This window comes from Cydia pomonella, chromosome 7 (assembly GCF_033807575.1).
Source record: "Cydia pomonella isolate Wapato2018A chromosome 7, ilCydPomo1, whole genome shotgun sequence".
NCBI classification, from domain to species: domain Eukaryota; kingdom Metazoa; phylum Arthropoda; class Insecta; order Lepidoptera; family Tortricidae; genus Cydia; species Cydia pomonella.
The window spans coordinates 3,475,446-3,491,186 of NC_084709.1; the positions used below are offsets into that span (position 1 = coordinate 3,475,446).

At 35.3% G+C, this 15,741-nt stretch overlaps 1 protein-coding gene across 3 annotated transcripts in view; it reads left to right on the top strand.

The window, feature by feature from the left end:
• LOC133519599 (glutamate receptor-interacting protein 1) overlaps positions 1-15,741 on the top strand; it is a 629,013-nt gene that overhangs the window by 390,812 nt on the left and 222,460 nt on the right. The window lies entirely within an intron of this gene.

The following is a 15,741-nucleotide window of genomic DNA, read 5'->3' on the forward strand; positions in this document are numbered from 1 at the left end:
TGAATAAGGTAAGTTGTTAGTGATATATATAATTTATATGAACTTTCGTTACACATTTTTGGATGGTGGACGTGGATTGTCCTTCGTTTTGCAAATATAAAATATTTAAGACTCTCAAACTTTGAATACATAGCAGGTCTATCGCGAATTCGCGAACAAATATAACCCTAAACGAAAATCGCCTAACGTAAAAACCAAAAAAAAATGTACATATGATGTATGTATGATCTTATTTTCGAAAATTCCATGTTTTCTTAACTCAGAGAGTGAAACTGCGCTTATATTTTTCAGAATAGAGGACGCTATTTTTTATTCAGTAAATTTAATCAAAAACTTAAAAAAAAAAAACTAGAGAAAAATAATAATCGGTTCTCAATAATATGTCCTGCGAGCCTCGTAAGATAAGATCACATACAACTCTCGACTCTAGACAGAGTCACTCAATCAGTTCTCTATGAAGTGTGATAATATTAATAGTAGTAGTAATTTATTTGCTTTAAATGTAGGTTTTCCCGAGGGGCTACAGTATGGGGTTCTTCAAAAAAGGAGTGTACAGGTTTTTAAAGGGTCGGTAACGCGCATGTAATACCTCTGGTGTTGCAGGCGTCCATAGGCTACGGTGACTGCTTACCATCAGGCGGGCCGTATGCTTGTATGCCACCGTCGTGGTATAAAAAAAAAAAATGTGGTGTTATAATGGTTGAGTGAGCGTACATTCAGACTCCAGTAAGTCATGCAAATTATTTCCTTGATATCTATTACACTAGGTATACGTGTAATTTCATGCTGAAATATTCTTACATTAAACTAATTTTACGGCTTTACTCACGTGTTCTTAGTCACTCGTGCGACATGTGTGTCATTTTTCAAGTGCTTGAAATTTAATCAAAAGTTCGAATAGAAATCGTACCCTGTAAATGTCCCTCAAGTGTGCAACTGACTTCCTGGCGACGTGCCAATAACATAATATCATAACATTTTCCGGATATCCGACCTCTTGTTTTTTTTTTTTGGGGGTTCCGTTACGGAAGGAATACTTAAACTTTACATGCTTGACTGGGAATATTTGATAAATCTAAGTTCGTGTAATTTAGTGATGTCTTCTTGGCTTTGCAACTTAAAATAAGGTTTACTTAACGGTAAGGTTTGAAAACGTTGGGTTGTTTTAACAAATGTGCAAATTGCGGAGTTTTCAAAGCAGCGGCAGTTACGGTTTGCACGACGGATCTAAAATGTATCGCGGATCTGGACACATAACCGGATAATTTCATACACTTCGGATCCGGATTGCAAACCCTAGCTGCAGTTGAAGAAATGACGACTAAACCTCTCATTAAAAGGGAAATAACGGATTTGTTTCTATGAAAATATATTTCACATTCATAAATCACATTGATTTTGATGTCGATCGCTTCAGCACAATATATTCTAGGTTTATAGGTTTCGCATTTTTTTTTTTGTTATTAAAATTTAGAAAACAAAGAAAAACCTATAAACCTAGTTTTTCATTGTTTTTTGCAATACAAAAAATGTGCAATTTCATTTTTGGATGAACTTGACGATTCCTTTTTTGATGCAAAGGCTGTCCCCCGGTAATAAATCGTGGAAATGCCACGAGCATCATGGGCACCTTCGCACGGGTCCCGGCGGGGAGCGGTTTGTTTGTGTACATATTTAGTTGTAATTTTAAATTGACATTTTTATTTTATTTTTTGTTTTGTTTGTCGCCGAGAGGCAAAGCATGAACGACAACTTTGTACAGTATACCATCTCTAATATTAACTTTACTCATGTTTGACAAATAAATTATCTTTATATTTATCTTCTTCTAGCTTTAAAATCAACTTATATTATTGTTGAATAAAATAGTTTATAGTAAATATATAATAATTTGTTAAAAATAACAATTACAAAACAATGATGTCCGCGGTCCGGCACGTACAGCTGTCTCGTTCACCCTCAGTGAGGGAAAAATCTGAACCTGACCCACGGGGCTTTAACAATTGTTCTTAATGTTGAGTAATGAGTACATTCATATGTTTTTTTCACCTAATTGTATAAGCTAGCTCTATTAATAGCCAGTTAATAAGATTATATTATTTTATTATACATCTCGTCTATTAAATTTCGAAAAATCCTACGTAAGTTGCGCGATACCTTGGAAAAAGATTATACCAGAAATATGAGTAGGCCGCTTATTAAGGAAACAACAACTTGTATATACTTTCAGGGAAATATAAATATATTTCCCTGAAATGGCTGAAATGAAATACACGTGGACCGTTATTTATCTTATCCTAGAAAAACAAGGTTACTGACATAGCAGTGGTTCCCAAAGTTGACTGGGGGGTCGACCCACCTAACACAAACTGCCTAATCGGGACCCACATCTTGGCTATTTTAAAAAGGGAATATAAAATATTATTAGTAAGACTCAGGTTCGCTACTAGCTAGTCGAGGAACTCCCTACTTTTTTTTTTAATTTATTATAGGAATTTAGAGGGTTTCCTCTACCTTATCCTAGGAATGACGGGGAAAACTCCCTATTTAATGGTGTCTTGTTTGGGCTCTTGATTTTATTAATTTGTTATCATTTCAGAAAAAACAAAAAAAAAACGTAATATATAATTATATTTTTATATTTCCAAAAACGTTTCAAGTACTAACTATTATGGTGCTTCTCTAAGTTTAAGCTTAACTAGAAGAAATCCGTTAAAGGGATAAATTCGCCTTTGTACTAATGATGACTGTGTTTTTTCTGTCTTGTTTTTCTTTTTTTTAGATTAAAGTTTTTTACTACTACTACATTACGTTTTTTTTGGGGTTCCGTACCCAACGGGTAAAACGGGACCCTATTACTTAGACTCCGCTGTCCGTTCGTCTGTCTGTCTGTTTGTCCGTCTGTTATCAGGCTGTATCTCATGAACCGTGAAAGCTAGACAGTTTTTATGATTAGATGATGTATTTCTGTTGCCGCTATAACAAAAAATACTTAAAAGTGGGCCCACGGTGGGCGAGTCCGACTCGCACTTGTCCGTTTTTTTTTTACATCCTGTGGAAACACTGGAAACATAGGTCCTACTCAATATAAAACTTGACGACCGTCGACCGGTCTGGTCTAGTGTGTAGTGACCCTGCCTGCCTATGAAGCCGATGGTCCCGGGTTCAAATCCTGGTAAGGGTATTTATTCGTGTGATGAGCATGGATATTTGTTCCTGAGTCATGGGTGTTTTCTATGTATTTCAGTATTTATATATTATAATATATATCGTTGTCTAAGCCTTATTGAGCTTACTGTGGGACTTAGTCAATTTGTGTAATAATGCTCTATAATATTTTATAAAAGCGGCCAAGTGCGAGTCAGACTCGCGCATGAAGGGCTCCGTACCATTTGAGACGTATTAAAAAAAATCTACTTGCTAGATCTTGTTCAACATTTTACCACTTTGGACACACATTTCACCACTTTGGAAGTGTCTCTCGCGCAAACTATTCAGTTTAGAAAAAAATGATATTAGGAACCTAAATATCATTTTTGAAGACCTATCCATAGATACCCCACACGTATGGGTTTGATGAAAAATTTTTTTTTTAATTTGATGACGTATTAAAAAAAAAACTACTCACTAGATCTCGTTCCAACCAATTTTCGGTGGAAGTTTGCATGGTAATGTATATCATATATTTTTTTTAGATTTTTCATTCTGTTATTTTAGAAGTTACAGGGGGGGGGACACACATTTTTTCACTTTGGAAGTGTCTCTCGCGCAAACTATTCAGTTTAGAAAAAAATGATATTAGCAACCTAAATATCATTTTTGAAGACCTATCCATAGATACCCCACACGTATGGGTTTGATGAAAAAATTTTTTTTTTTAAATTTTATGACGTATTAAAAAAAAACTACCTACTAGATCTCGTTCAAACCAATTTTCGGTGGAAGTTTGCATGACAATGTCTATCATATATTTTTTTTAGTTTTTTCATTCTGTTATTTTAGAAGTTACGGGGGGGGGGGGACACACATTTTACCACTTTGGAAGTGTCTCTCGCGCAAACTATTCATTTTAGAAAAAAATGATATTAGAAACCACAATATCATTTTTGAAGACCTATCCATAGATACCCCACACGTATGGGTTTGATGAAAAAAGATTTTTTGAGTTTCAGTTCTAAGTATGGGGAACCCCCAAAATTTATTGTTTTTTTTTTTTCTATTTTTGTGTGAACATCTTAATACGGTTCATAGAATACATCCACTTACTAAGTTTGAACAGTATAGCTCTTATAGTTTCGGAAAAAAGTGGCTGTGACAGAATCGGACAGACAGACGGACATGACGAATCTATAAGGGTTCCGTTTTTTGCCATTTGGCTACGGAACCCTAAAAACAGCAAGTTTGCGACATCGTTACCTTCCTCTTAAAAATGTCCGCATGTTTGAAAGCGGAAATCCCTAGTCTTATTTCCCCTAGGGAAATACAGTGTTTATGTAGATACGGTATAATACTTCAAGTATCCACACAAGTATAATTTAATTAGCATGGCTCAAACATGGCAGAAACGTGTACCTCCAGCAACCCATAGATAACTTTCTCAAAAGATCCCTGCCGAGGTTCACTCGAGGGACTAATACAAGGGTTGTTTAAGAGGAAAGTGGACCCGCGCGATATCACCTTTTTATACAAACGTGGTCGTCATTTTCCTCTCTGCATATTAATATTATATAAAATATTTTGACACAATTAGTGCATAGATCATCAAGGGGAATACTTTGAAAAACAATAAAACCATTTTCAGCCGTGTACGTTTGTTTGTTTTTTTTTTTTTTTTTTTTTTGTTTCCGGATATATAAGCAACCCTCGTACAACAATTACAATATGCGGCAACAATTCTATTATATATATAGCCAGTTGTCCCACCAAAAAAGTGGACGGAACCCTTTTTGTAACGTAATATCTAACATGGAAATCTGTTAGTACGCGAAGTGCGAAGCAGGAGGCAGAGATTGTCATATACAACACTAATCAAGTGACGTCACGTTTTACGGCCCGAAGGGCTATGATCTGTAGTCATGTAGCCTTACCACGAGTTTGAAATTCAAAATTCAAAAATTTATTCTGCAAGTAGGCCTCAAGTAGGGCTCTTTTACAAGTCAATACAACATTTATAGTAACATCATATAGTGACATGAAGAATACATAACAACATTTATAAATACAACACCCAATACCTGGGTAAACATTACATTATTATCTTAAAATAAATAATTACTACAATACAATAGAGATGTATAGTCTCTATGGTTAAAAACACATTAAATCTGGAGATGACACTGACATATTCGCTAGCGACAGCGTAGACTAACTGACAATTTATTCTCCCTTGTGTGTCACATTAATGCAAGCGAAATGCACTGCTTGATGCAATCGCTAGCGTTAAATGGCTCCTCTATACGATGGATTACTTATATACTGGCCCACTAATATGGGCCAGAGTGTATGAGGGTAGTGGTGTCGGATAGCTTATGATGCGACGGGATGGCGATGGGATGTCCGCGGTGTCGGTTTTTCGTCCGCACATCATAGGTAGTGGGCCAGCGGTAGTGCGTACGCACACGTGGCCCGTTCCATAATGCGTGCTCTAAACCATCGCAAGGCCATCTCGTTGGTCCAACGCTGGGCCATCGCGTAGAGAAGCCACAAGGCCGCATACCTATTGTACGATTCCGAGATTCCGACCGACCGGCTGGAGTCGGGTCGCGCTATAGCGCATTTTCAATGTACCTGTACATTATGAATGGCAGAAACGATAGATTGTAAGTGAAAAAATTTTCTCATGAAATTTTCCAGAAATTTTTGAAATTGCAACTTGCATATTGCTACCTATAATTTAACCTAGAAAAATTTGGCTATTTGGCTAAGGATAGAAAACCCGCAAAAGTCAGTCAACTTAGTGTAATAATGCAGATTGGACAGAAAACTAAAGTGCTTCCACAGACAAGCTCAGACATGTTCTCTAAAACATTCTGGCTACTTTCGGGAGAGCGTGAGCCAAGTAGATTTAAAAAGTTACCGATCTTGCGTAGTTGCTCATTCCATTCGTAAACTTCTTTAGTAACTTCTGCAAGTTACGTACGACCAAAGAGTAGTAAAATCAAAAGTATATCCTTTTTTTGTTGACATATACATTCTATATACTTTTTTTTGCGTTTATAACTATGTGTATATAAAAACCGTCACGGCATTGATATTTAGGGTTGCTATTAGTCCCCGCCCAAATATATACGGAACTTTCACCGTATTAATGTATCGCATACCGTATTTTTTCCTGTCCCGTTTTTTTTCCTGTATATATCAATGCTGCTGTAGAATAGCTATATAACAGCTATATGGTCACAGTCATCTCTATTTAACTAGTTTGTACAAAGTTACATTGCAGCAAAGCTTATTTTGCATTTCATTTTATAGTTCGCTAAACAATTGGACTTGCCAGACCGCTGCGACAATCACAAAAGCATTTTTGGTTTGTGTTTAATCTTCGTCTTACTAGATGGCGCTATCAAATTAAACATCTGAGTAAAATGTAAAAAAAAATCCTTTAAGCGGGCTCTACTCGCAATTGTAGTTGATTATCACTCGACATTATTCGATCTGTTTCGAGTATCATCTACGGAGTAACACCTACAGCGAAAAAAATTAAGTGCGTTACCCTTTTAAGATAATTTTAAAAATGTTGAGTCTCATGGGAGTTTTATACATAGTCAAAAATGCTTTTATTATGATTTGATTGTACTTTTATGCCTACACTGTCATACTGTGACAGTTATACGCACAAAACTATACCGCAAAAATAGTTCAGAGTCACCTGCAACGAGAACTGTGATGTGACACGCGGGACGAAGGTGTTGTATGAAGGTTTGTCAGTCTTCTATATGTACAAGCCTCTGTTCCGACAAAGACTAGAGTAGTGACCTAGTGAACTAGAAAATTGGCAATTTGTTCGTAAGCCCAACCAATAGTTGTATTCCGAAGTGCATATGACAGCGTGGGAGCTGCAGGTTTATTGTGGTCGAACCAATTCGGTTTTATACCATAATAAAATGAATTGAGTCGGTATATAAAGGAGTGTTCAATAGAAACTAGCCAATTTAATGAGCCTTAATTTCTTCGTCATATAGCATTTTTTGTGGACAGCCATGTTTTTCAACAGTTTATATCCTTAAATCTTTTATTTAATATCAATAACTAGTTAAAATATATATTAATTAGTTTTTTTTTTTCGTTGCTTTCCCCTCCTATGATGACGACGTTTCAAGACGTACCAAGCACGATAAGCATGCTCGGTGTATCAATCAATCAATATTTTTATTTATCAATCAATCAATACATTTTGGTGATAATATATCAATACATTTTGGCAATAATCAATGTATGATACATTTTGGATTGGTAAAAGGACTTATGGCAGGTACCTAAAACAAAAAACATGTATTGTTATGGACATCACAGACAATACAGGACATGTACAGTTTATTAGAAAAAGAGCGGTAAAGGTGACAGTTTTGACAGAGATAAGAAATGGACAATAGACATAAGATAAGATGATTTTACTAGAAAATGCAGAGCCGTTAAAGTATTATATTATTTTCTTGTATGTGTTTAAGAAGAATTCCAATATTTCAATGAAAACATTTATAGTTAAACTAAGTTATACTTCAAATGCTAACGAAATCTGTCATATTTGTTTACATTATTTGCCATTTCTATTGAATTCAACTTTAGTTCGACTTTCGGTTTGAGCGCCATTTTGACGGTCACGCTTTGTGATTAATTACTTTGTTTTTTGCTCATTAATATTGTTTAAAGTGTAATAACGATAGCTTATTATACAGTAAACTAATGTGGTAGTGTGCAGTGAATGGAGAATTAATCTTGAAACGCGTTTAACCACCATTTTGGAGTCAACGGCCGGTAGTCCACGTGCTACTTGTAAAGGCCAGCTATCGCTTTCCAAGCGCTGATGAAATCACCGTACACTAGCTCCCAATACCTTGAAGAAGTAAAGTCAACTTTAGTTCAATTACGTTGAGTAAAATATTGTTACTGCAGTTGCAAGTTATACCCAGGTCAATTTGTGTCTAATTTTTTATATATTAGTGTTTTCTAATTTCTTTGAGTACATATTTTTATTAGAATATTTTTCTATTATATACGGAAACGAGCAGACGAATTGCCTGATGCTAAGCAATTACCTTCGCCCATGGACGGGTGTTGCTTGTGTGTTGCCAGTATTTAACATGGGAGTACGCCCTTTTCTTGAGGGTTTGGAGGTCGTGTCGGTCCAAACATACCGCGGGCGACAGTTTATTCCACAATCTTCACAGTAAATTATACGCGAGTTACGGCCTGATTCGAAGAATGATTAAGACACGTTTTAAGATCTTGGAAAGATCGATAGCTAAACGACATGTCAAAATAGATGTTTATTTTGATCCCGCTGTGATCCCAATAAGATCTATCTACGATATTTCTAACGTCAAAGTGACATTGGTGTCCCGAATCGAACTGCTTCTGTCAAGTATACGACATACAAACGATATATAAATGAGAACTTATCTAAACCAGAACTTATCGTTATGGTATTTCATTCTTCGAATCGAGCCGTTAGTCCCGTTTTATAACCAATAATGTGTAAAAAACATGAAAGTTTAAATCACTACCTAAACGAAAAACTTGTAGAAATTACTCAAACTTTAATTCGCTAAAACATAATCCTAGGCTCAAAATCAAAGTAATTTGTAACGAAAGTGTCTTAAACAGTCCTGTAGTTACAAAATCCGGACTAAGGCGTTTGAAAGTTATTAAATTCCTAAAGAGAATTTAGCCAAATGGAAATTGTTTACACATTTCGTTCCTAAATTTCTAACTCGGACAGAATTTCGTTTCATTTCAGTAAGGTATTTTTATATGAATTTTTTTCTTTTATTACATGGTTGTTTTTTTCAAGTTTCGACAAATATGAAATTGACTGTTTATTTATCTATCACACTACAAAAAAGTGCCATTGGCGGCCTTAATGCCGTCAGGTCTATCAGTCAACCATTGGCGCAAACAGAAAATTATAATTGGTGTGTAAAAAAATCAGTACCTACATAGAGATAAAATAAAAGTCGCAGATCAAAATAACTATCAATATGCATAAGTAAATACGTTATATAATTTGTATTAATATAGCACAAATATAGAGATTAGCACGACTCTCAGGCCTATTCGAATATAATAATGATGATTCAGAAGGTAAAAAAAATGTACTTGTACAGTACCCCGGGATTTATAGGCCAATTTAAACGTGCACCTGACATCAAACCAATATTGGAATCATATTGCGATCATATCAGTTGGCTGTTATTCACGTGAACGTCTCGTTCGCACTAATACATATACGGACAAGTCAGAGCCAAATGAACGCGCGAATGACAGCTAACTGATATGATTCCAAATTTTTTATATCGGTGTAAGGTGCACTTTCAAATTGGTCTATCGACTGTGCCATGTCAGGAGATATAAAAACGACCATTACTGAGCATATACTCCTTTATTAATTTATTTAGCCTACCTTAATTATTGTGCTTATTAGGATACTTACAAGGCGCAAATTACAGCTTACTGATATGATTTTACATCTCCTTTTTCCATCTCCAGATTTAATGTGTTTTTAACCATAGAGACTATACATCTCTATTGTATTGTAGTAATTATTTATTTTATGATTATTATAATGTAATGTTTACCCAGGTATTGGCTGTTGTATTTATAAATGTTGTTATGTATTTTTCATGTCACTATATGATGTTATTGTAAATGTTGTAATGACTTGTAAAAGAGCCCTTGAGGCCTACTTGCAGAATAATTTTTTTAATTTTGAATTTGAATTTTGATTCTAATACCGGTTGGATGTCAGGTGCACGGTCGAATTGCCCTGTATAGCCTCGTAAATCCCGGGGTACTTGTATAAGTACAAATTCTTTTACCTTAGCAAGTGAGCTGTAGGAAGTGGGCGTTATTAAAAATTTTCCAATATTCCATAATAATTATACCTTTTGATTGAAAACGTTACAAATTAAAACGTAAATCAATAAAGGGAAAATTTTCTTTAAGGTTAATTTATTACCTTGTTAACTAAATTATTGATACAGATCAAAGGAAGTCAATAATTTTTGCTTTAGGATATAAATATCACGAATACCAACTTATTGAATTTATTATTTTATAATGATATTGGACATTAGAATGATGTTGATTGTACGGATGCGAAGCTTAGACACTAACACAAAAGGAAGGGCGCGCGCTACCCACACGTGGAGAGGATGGAACCTGGAGACTCCGCAGAAACCAGGAGATTGAAGATAGTCCGGATGGGTGAAGATCGTGCAGTCTGGAGGGCGTACTTTAGAGTTCCAAATGGACGAAGACCGTCTAGACGCCCTAGGTACCGCTGGAGAGGCGCAGTGCAAAAACCCCTTCCCTGAATATTTTTTATAATAAACTATTATTGGGTAGTTTAGTGTTGTTTATTAATATCTTCGTTGACATTTTGCTGGATAGTTCGTCCGTGACAACAGCTGGTGTAAACGTTCATATGACTAAATATTTGTGATAAACACCCCAATGAGTGGGCTTACCAGCATTCGAAGCAGGGCCTCCTGCTTCGTAGGCAAGGTCACTAGATCCTAGGCTAAGATGCCGTCCAACATTCAGACATGTCTAAAAATGCATGAATAATAATTTATGAAACTTTCTTTACCCACTATCGTAGCAATAATAACATAAACACACTCATAAGAAAAACATGAACGTACCTACGCAAACATACATTTCCCAAGAAATACATTAGTCCTTCCCTATTAATATTATTTCCTTAATTTTGTACGTTTGTCTCAAAGGCCTTTGCAAAGCCAAATAAACAGTTTCCTTTTGCCCCAAAGTCCCTATAAGTCGTATCGAATGCTCCTCCCTTAATAACCTACTCGGGGATGATCCTGGATTACGCTATGATTAATGCCTTCTGAAAGGACACCTTTTTGCGCGTTAGTTTAGCCACATAAAGGACGATAGAAAAACTAATTTGATCAATAAATTCGGGATCTGTTAATTCTTCGTGCTACGTTCAATAAGAGACAAAATTAAGGTATGATATGAGCGTCTAGCCGTATTGTTGTAAATCGATTATTAAGAGCATGCGATAGCACACTCCTAGCAATATTGAGTTGCATCCTACACCATTTTATCAAATTTTATACTATAGCAGTATGTTAATTATTCACCTCAGCTGTATTTTAAAATGATGGTTACATAAACTAGGGTACTTATTTACAGTCCTTTAATAATGAAGGTCTTTTGTATTGTCTTTTCTTTTCTTTAAATCTTCTTAACTCAACCGCAGATGCATTACATCTGCGGTTGCGTAATTAACTAGACTAATTTTAAATGATTTTTTGTTATTTACTTTTTATTTGAAAAGTACATGATTTATACATATTTGTCTAAAATTTGAATATATACAATTTATTTATTTTACCTCTATTGCACAATACCTACAAAATATTACAAATGGCGGACTTAATGCCTTCCTTAATGTCATCCTTTTTCGTAAAATTGTTTTAAAACGAAAGAAAATAAAAATAGTTTTCAACATATTCTGCGGCGAAAATAAAGACACTACGAATCCTGATATATTCGGGATCTATTTATTATTCATCCCAAATTGAAGCATCGTACGGTGCCCATAACTCAGGACCTGTAATTTTCAGTGAAAGGTGAACGCATCCATCAGAGTGGCTCCGGTGGGACACGTATCGGGCTATTACAATAGTGTTACCCAAAACCCATTGTTCTTTATATAGGACAAAACTTAAAATATGTACTACCTGATTATTCCAATTCTAGAGTAGTCTATTCCATTCTATTCCTGTTCTAGAAAGTCCTAATGGGAGGGCAAAAAGGGAACTTATTAAACCTGTTACAAATTAAAAAGTCCTGGATGCATTTGTATTCAAATATAGAGGTAAAATTGAGAAATAGTGTCGAAACAAAATTTCCTTGAATGTGGTTCCATAATTTCAATTACAGTCTTTTGGCGTCAAGGGACCGGACCGGGCTCTTGGTTGCAATTATTGAAGTGTCCCATTAATCTAGGTCGCAGTCAACAATGTTTCACTCTATTTAACACCCAATTTAAATAGGACAAAACAAGTAATTTAATTTTAATTTGTGTGTTGATTCAATCTTTGAACCAAGGCTCGGAAACCGGTTAAATTTCCAACCCGTTATCATGTACTTGACGCAAAATCTTGTAATTTCAGTTTCACTCGACCCGTTATTTTTAACCCAGTTTTTATGAGAATATTTTGTCAAATAAACCAGTTTAGAACAATAAATAAGTTCTTAAAACGTTCACGTTTTTATAAACGTTCGAAGGAAAACCGAAATAAACCGGTATTTACCGGTATTTTAAAAACCGGTTCCGACCCAACTAGCAAAGTGATCCTACAATTCAATATTATTAGTAATTGTTTACTAATAACGTTCTTATAAAGGCATTGTTTTAGAGTATTTTACTTATAATAGCATGCGATAAGCTGTAACGTACTCAAGAGCATTCATTCTAATATATTAGTGCTATAGTTTGCTAAAAGATAAGCGCACAAAACAGTTACAAGATACTGTTACTAATAGTAGCATTTCATAAGCGTAAATACTCTCAAGATCGTTTGTTTTTATTTCACATTCCTGTAGTTTGCTACAAGAGAAGCGCACAAAACAGTTACAAGATACTGTTACTAATAGTAGCATTTTACAAGCGTAAATACTCTCAAGATCATTTGTTTTTATTTCACACTCCTGTAGTTTGCTACAAGACAAGCGCACAAAACAGTTACAAGATATTGTTACTAATAGTAGCATTTCACAAGCGTAAATACTCTCAAGATCATTTGTTTTTATATCACAGTATTCTAGTTTCTTACAAGATTATCCTTATAAGGCTCTATTAAGTATAAGTATCCTATAATAGTATGCAGAAAGATCAAATAGTCTAGAATAATATTTGATCCTATAGTAGTATTCTGTAAAACCACAAGATATAATAATACACTAAGCTGGGATTATTATAAGTTTGCTTCGTTAATAGACTTATACAAGATTCTTTTAAATGTATTTGTACTTTATTAGAGCGATATTAGATTAAACAACCATGTATGATACTCGATCAATCACTTTACAAGTAAACGTTTGTCATTGTGTTCTGATTCAATTCTGTGCTAAAACAGGTGATGTAAACGAGGGTTCCGTAATGAAATTATTTTTTTGATTTTCAAAGGAAAAAGTTTGATAAGTTTTAGAAGAATGCAACTACAATTTAAAAAAATACTGAGTAGGTATGAAAAAAAATTGTAAGGTCCATAAAGGTCCATAAGGTCTATAAAACTGGGCAATCTTGATTCAAGGAATCGTTTCATATAGGAAATGTGGTATCATACACTCGTTGCGTTTTAACAAAGACATATTTACTTTTAAAAAAAGTTAACATTTAAAAATGCCACCTACGCGAAAAGAACTAAAATGATAAAATATAATTAAATTAATGTTGCTAGGATTTATAGATTGTAGTAGGTACGGTACGAGGAGATTTCGCGAGGAACCCTAATATATTTTAATATGTACTTGTACGACTTGTATGATTTAAAAGCAACTGATAAAAGGCCGGAATTTCTGGAGTACGTTAAGAATTTTTCTAAATCTTTTACGCCGCTAAAGCTGATTATTTGTCCAAAAAGATCCTAAGTTCTAGTGATAAAGTTAAAACTGTATGGCAAGTAATCGGCAATGAAACTGGAAAACGTAAGATGAAGGATCCGCACTACACCGTACGAATTGCTGACACTTTAGTAAGTTCTGACCGTGAAGTGGCAGATCATTTTGAGCGGTTTTTCTCGAATATACCGGTAGAAACAACAAAGTCTCTTAATTCATCGCCAGACGTCGCTGAAGAAATTTTGAAGACAAATGTGGCGGAATGTACAGAAATTTTCAAATTTTCGTATGTCACTCCGAACATAGTTCTTAAGACTTTTAGGTCATTAAATATAAAGAAAACAGAAGACCTATGGGGTCTGTCAGTCAAAGTATTACATTCCATTATTGAATCGATTGCACCATACTTAGCTGAGATTTTCAACAGATGCATTGATGCTGGAATTTTTCCAGATATTATGAAACATAGCAAAATTATCCCGTTGTTTAAATCAGGAACAAGAACCGACTCCACAAACTTTAGACCTATTTCAATACTACCGGCATTAAGCAAAGTGTTCGAGAAACTTATTCTAAATCAACTATCGTCACATTTCAACAGAAATAAACTGCTTGATAGCAATCAATTTGGTTTTACCAGAGGTCGATCAACTACTGACGCCGGTGTGGTACTTCTAAAACACATCTTTGACGCTTGGGAAAAAGCTCAAGATGCTATTGGAATTTTCTGTGATCTGTCGAAGGCATTTGATTGCGTTGATCACGAAAATTTAAAGAGAAAATTAAGCCACTATGGGATAAAAGCTAGTGCCCTTGACCTTGTCTCATCGTACCTTTCGAATAGAACTCAGCGAGTAGTTATTAATGGAACTCAATCGGCTGGGTCCCCGGTAGCCCTCGGAGTGCCGCAAGGTTCAATTCTTGGTCCCTTCCTGTTTTTGGTATACATCAATGACCTACCAAAAGTTGTGCAAGAAAGACATGATATAGTGTTGTTTGCAGATGACACTTCCCTTATATTTAAAGTGAACAGAAAGGAAAATAGATTCGAGAGCATTAATGACGCGCTATCTACCGTATTAAACTGGTTTACGGCAAACAATTTGCTTTTGAACGCAAAGAAAACCAAATGCATCAAATTTACGCTACCTAACGTCAAGCAGGTAAATAACAGCAAGATTAAAATAAAAGGTGATACGCTGGAATTTGAAGATCGAACTGTTTTCCTGGGAGTCACTTTAGACTCAAAACTGCAATGGCATGCACATATAGCCACTTTAGCCGGCAAACTTAGTTCAGCAGCCTATGCAGTGAGGAGAATCGGACAGCTAACAAACGTAGAGACGGCCAGGCTGGTATACTTTAGTTACTTCCATAGTGTTATGTCGTATGGAATTCTGTTGTGGGGAAAAGCGGCAGACATTCAGACAATATGTGTACTGCAAAAGCGAGCTGTACGTTCCATCTATGGACTGGGCGCTCGAGTATCCCTAAGAGAGAAATTTAAAGATGCAAGCATTCTTACCGTTGCATCTCAATACATACTTGAGAATATTATGTATGTTCGGAAAAACATTAACGAATTCAAGCTTAACAGTGATATCCATAACTATAACACTAGAAACAAGCATAAACTTGCTGTGCCCGCCCACCGCCTCCGTAAGGTTAGTACGTCTTTCGTCGGGAACTGTACACGTTTTTATAACAAAGTTCCCACTGATATAGTGAATTTGCCTCTTAACAAAGGACAATGGGCACTTTTGTATGGGGAGTGTCCCATGGATGTATACTGTTGAGACATATGTCGTTTTAAAGCTCTTAATCGTAGTATTATTTTATTGTATGGCACCAACCTTGGACCACTTGCAGGGACCGAGCTATATAAAAAAAGAAGTTGCGCATATAAGCAGTTATATTTCCTTATAC